Here is a 5,695-nt window from a genome sequence, read left to right as displayed (position 1 = left end):
GTCCGGTTGGTGACTTCCGTTTGGCCATCGGTTTGAGGATGATACGTTGTGGAGAAGAGTAGCTTGATTCCTAGCTTGGCGCAAAGCGTCTTCCAAAAGTAGCTTAAGAACTTGATGTCTCGATCCGACACAATTGTCTTTGGCACACCGTGCAACCTCAAGATTTCCCTACAAAAGAGATTGGCAACATGTGAAGCATCGTCTATCTTATTGCATGGGATAAAATGAGCCATTTTAGAGAATCGGTCCACAACAACAAATACGGAGTCCTTGCCATTTTGAGTCCTAGGTAATCCAAGCACAAAATCCATGCTAATATCTTCCCAAGGTTGATGTGGAATAGGTAAAGGCATATATAAACCATGGGATTGAGATTGTGACTTAGCTTTGCAACATGTAGAGCACCGGTTGGTGAAGCGGGCGACATCGCGAAACATCTTGGGCCAAAAATAGTTCTTGGAGAGCGTGGAAAAAGTCTTGTCACGTCCAAAGTGTCCCATGAGTCCACCTCCATGAGCCTCTTGCAAAAGTAACAAACGAAGAGAAGACTTGGGAATGCATAGTTTGTTAGCTCTCATAAGATAACCATCTTTGATATAGTATCGTTCCCAAGAAGTACGCGTCACACATTTAGCATAAGGAGTAGCAAAAGTCACATCATGCTCATACAAATCTTTGATATGATCAAATCCAACAACATTCAATTCAAGTTGAGTAAGTAACATGCATTTTCGGGAAAGGGCATCCGCCACAACATTCTCTTTGCCCTTAATGTACTTGATCACATAGGGGAAAGATTCAATAAATTCACTCCATTTAGCATGTCGTTTATTCAACTTGGTTTGACCTTTAAGGTACTTAAGTGTCTCATGATCGGTATGTATGACAAACTCATGCGGTCTAAGATAATGCTCCCAAACATGCAACACACGCACTAAAGCATACAATTCTTTGTCATAGGTGGGATATTTGAGTTGAGCACTGGAGAGTTTTTCACTAAAATATGCAATAGCTCGCTTTTCTTGCATCAAAACTTCACCAATTCCATTAACACTAGCATCACAATGGACCTCAAAAGTTTTGTCAAAGTTAGGCAAAGCAAGAATCGAAGCATGAGTAAGCAAGGATTTGAGCTTATCAAAAGCGGTTGATTGCAAAGGTCCCCAAACAAAAGGAGCATTTTTCTTACTCAAGGCATGCAACGGTGCGGCAATAGTGCTAAAATCTTTCACAAAGCGACGATAGAAACCCGCAAGACCAAGAAAACTACGCACTTGTTGCAAATTAGTGGGTTGGGGCCAAGTTTTAATTGCTTCAATTTTAGACTCATCAACATGGACACCCTTTGAGGAAACAACGAAACCCAAGAAAACAAGCTTGTCAAGTCCAAAAGTGCACTTTTTCATGTTTGCATAAAGATGTTCCTTGCGAAGAGTTTGCAAAACGGCCCTAACATGATTCACATGATCTTTGATGGATTTGCTAAAAACAAGTATGTCATCGAAGTAGACCACAACAAACACTCCAATGTAAGGATGAAGCACAAAATGCATAAGTCGCATGAAAGTACCGGGAGGTTCCGATAAACCCATAGGCATAACTAACCAGTCGTACAAGCCAAATTTAGTTTTGAAAGGAGTTTTCCATTCGTCACCTTCTTGTATGCGGATTTGATAATAGCCACTTTTGAGATCAACTTTGGAGAAAATGGTAGCACCGCTAAGCTCATCAAGCATATCATCTAGGCGAGGTATGGGATGCCTATAATGAATGGTGATAGAATTGATGGGTCTACAATCAGAGCACATGCAAAAACTACCATCTTGCTTGGGCACAAGTATAACCGGAACGGCACAAGGGCTTAAGCTTTCACGTACATGGCCATTGTCGATGAGTTGTTGTACTTGCCGTTGGATCTCCTTAGTTTCTTCGGGGCTGATGCGGTACGGAGCCTTGTTCGGAAGAGGTGCTCCGGGGATGAGGTCGATCCTATGTTCAATGCCACGTAGAGGAGGGAGACCGGGAGGTAGCTCATCGGGGAAGACATCCTCGAATTCCTGCAACAAGTTAGAAAACACTAGAGGAAGAGGATTAGGAGTGTTAGTTTTTGCCACCTAGTCTTTGCATAGGAGGACAAAGTGGATGACACTCGATGGGTTCTCACACACTTCTCTCATCTCTCTTTTTGTGGCTAGGAGGACTAAGTTTTTCTCTCTTGGCGAAGAGTCACTCAATTTGGGCTTGTGGCACTCACTTTTTTTGGTGGGTCACTCTCTCACTAGGATCTCCATGATGGGTGGATGCTTGCTTGTCAGCGATCACTTGGCTTGGTGTAATTGGTCAAAGCACATATTCTTTGCCCTTCATCTTGAAGCTATAGTGGTTGGTTCATCCATTGTGGATGACTCTGCGATCGAATTGCCAAGGTCGTCCCAAGAGAAGATGGCACACGGACATACACTGGTGCACGTCGGTCCTAAACAAACGGTTTTTAACCCCTTTCCGCAACGGCATTTGGAACCGTCGCCAAGTGAGTGTGGGCGATAGGGGGGTCCTTCCCACACGACCTAGAAACCGTCGGGGATAGGGCCCCTACAATACTCCTACTCGTTTCTGCTCGCATTGCCATCGCAGTTGGTATTCTATGGTGCTACATTTACGATGTGCGACCCATCACAAATGGTTCACCATTAAGAAGATTAGCTAATCGCCGTACGAGTGTCAGACAGGATTACGAAACATCGGACCGTCGTAACATCGACGTACATGACAACTATTGCACACACAATTCCGTGGTGCAACATTTACGATGCATACTTCATCTGAAACAGTTCATGGTTGCGAATCGTGTACGATAAGGCAACTAACACAAACGTTTAGTTTGCCCGCACCATTTGTGATATTGTCTGACATTGCACAGGCTTTGCAAATGGCAACTGTGTGCATGCTTGCACACGTTTCTTCTCTGTGAACCGTCTCGGATTATGGTGCATATCACAAACGTTTGTGTTTTACCAACCGTGTGTGCCGTAACAACCTGGACAACATAATTTCACCGTAATTTAATTGTTGTTTTCCCAAATTGTACCGGATTTGGATTTGAATTTGAATGTATGCTACAGCTTTATTCATATCCATCAGGTTCAAACAACCAATGCATTATTCGATTCATAGGTACATATGTTCAAGAATTACATAAGAACCAACTAAAGAATGATGAACCACATTTGCATACTTGTACTATTAAAGACGGTAAAGAAAGAGGCGAAATATATTATGGTTGCTGAACAAGGTGAAGCGGAATGCCCATATTGTGCCCTCCTCCATGCAGAAGGCACGCACGACTCTAGATAATCATCGTGTTCTGGTAGAAATACTTTAACCTTTGCATGCCCACCAATCATGTAGTTTGAGAGGAAATCTTGAGTAAACTGCTTTGGCAACCACTGCAAAGGAAAAAGATTCAGACATTGTCATCTAACACAACTCATTATGGGCAGTAAAAAGAAGGCTGCAGAGTTCTTACTTACCATCTTGCAGTTCACTGTTGTCTTGGATAAAGTGTAAACAAATAGTTTAATTGCCATCTTTGGACCCATTTTACTAGCAATCTTTATCAGCTTCCTCGCTTGATGCTGGTTCATCGATATCTCATTGCCCCATACGCAGAAAGGGTCAAAACGCGGATCTTTACCAATGACATATGTACCTAAAAGCACCAAGTTAATATTAGAAGCTAAACAGCAGTTGCACAATGATGTAGTACAACACGCTTTTATAATATGTCTATATACATCCGCATGTGGTAGTCAATTTAAAATCTCTAAAAAGACAAATATTTAGGAACGGAGGGAGTATCTTATAACATCCAATATACTCACATAAAGGATGAATTAACATCTTATATTATGGGCCAGAAGGAGTTTAGTTCATTCTTACAAATTATCGGCTGATTAACTGCTGTTGTATCCATGGGTTATAGTTAGTTTGACCTAGTTCGGGCTCAAATAGCCCTAAAGTATATCTAAACATGAGGGCTAGTTTGAGCTAGTTGCATCTATAACCCACCCAAACAAAACTATCCAACCCAAGTGGTGCTAATTGGAGCTAGTTCTCCTAGTGCATTTATTGTCAATCTAACCCTGCCATCCAAACAACTCTTTGGATGGAGTTAGTTCAGGGTTAGTAATGAGCTAGAAACTAACTTTAACCTCTAGCTAAGTTGAGTATCCAAATAGGGATGTGTTGTTGCTATTGCTGCTGCTGCTCTTCTACGTATATCTAGACATCATTAGAACGTTAATGTAACACTCTTCCTTGTTGCTATGTAGCCTAGGATTGCATACTTAGACATTAAGTACAGTGCACATTGCTATGTAGCCTCAGATATATTACATATGGCCCTAGTTAACCTAATGAAAAATGGGTTGCAAATATATTCAGCTAAAAGTCCGATTCACCGATTAGTCCCTTATCAGCCACCGTCCTATATGGTACCAGCTACCGATATCCTGAAGAGTGAGCAGATATAAGACATGGGATGAAACTAACCTCGATGGAAAACAGCAGTCGTTGCCAAAATTGTCCTGTGTAGGTACATCGAGAAGCATGTTAAGCACAACAGGTTAAACGTCAACCAAAATTATACATGGCAGACAAAATAATCTCCAAAAGATAGCTTTAGTGTGCAGGTTTAAGCACGCTAGTAAAGCAAAACAAGTGGAAAGGTGTGCTAACTGCAACAGGCCTAACATTTAACAACAAGCAAACATAGTCATTCAAACTGGTATTGTGCCGGTCTAAGTACACTGGTTATGGTTAAATAAAAATGGAAAGGCGTGTTAACTACAAGATGCAGCAACCAAATGTAGTCATTCATAGTGGTATTGTTGAAACTGGTACTGATGAAATTGAACTGCACAGTTCATACTTGCACATGTAGAACATCACGTTGTGAATAACTGGAATAAACAAGGCATACTACGAACAACCAAAGATAGCATTTGAAACTGAACATATGCTAACTACAAACAACCAGACAATCAAAAAACTTTAAAAGAGGCATATGCTAGCTATAACAGGCTTACAGCAAGCAAATATATGCATTCCTATCAGTATGTTTAAAACTGGATTGATGAAATGTACTACACAGTAAATAATTGCACATATAGAGCATCACATTGTGAACAACTGAAATAAACAAATCATGGGTTTCCTCACTTGTCACAGATGGGCTCGTTCCCGTGGGAAGAGCACGGACCCTGGATGCGCTCCATGTTGTTGCAGATGGGCTCCTTCCCCTTGGAAGAGCACGGCTGTAGGGTGCCCTCCCTGATGTCACAGACGGGCGCTTTCCCCTTGGTAGAGCAGATGGGCTCTTTCCCCTTGGAAGAGCCGGAGAGGGTGCCCTCCTCGTGGTCGCCGTCAATGAGGTCTGACTTGGAAGCTGTGGATCCCAAGCCAGCGTTGCAGAACGTGTCCTTCAGAAATGACAAAAGTGGCTCGATGGCGATGTAGAATGGCAAATTGTTGACAGCGAGCCAGAGGAGATCAGCGGCGGGGCCATGGATGAGATCGATGACGGTTGAACCCGAGGGGTTGGGGGTGGGCCACTTAACCTGTGACACATCCCGCCTCAGGCCATCGCTGTCGATGACCTCGATGTCGTAGCCGGCGGTCGAGACATGCCCGCATA

This window comes from Triticum aestivum, chromosome 4D (genome assembly GCF_018294505.1).
Source record: "Triticum aestivum cultivar Chinese Spring chromosome 4D, IWGSC CS RefSeq v2.1, whole genome shotgun sequence".
In the NCBI taxonomy this organism is placed as follows: domain Eukaryota; kingdom Viridiplantae; phylum Streptophyta; class Magnoliopsida; order Poales; family Poaceae; genus Triticum; species Triticum aestivum.
Note: the sequence above shows the minus strand (reverse complement) of the source record.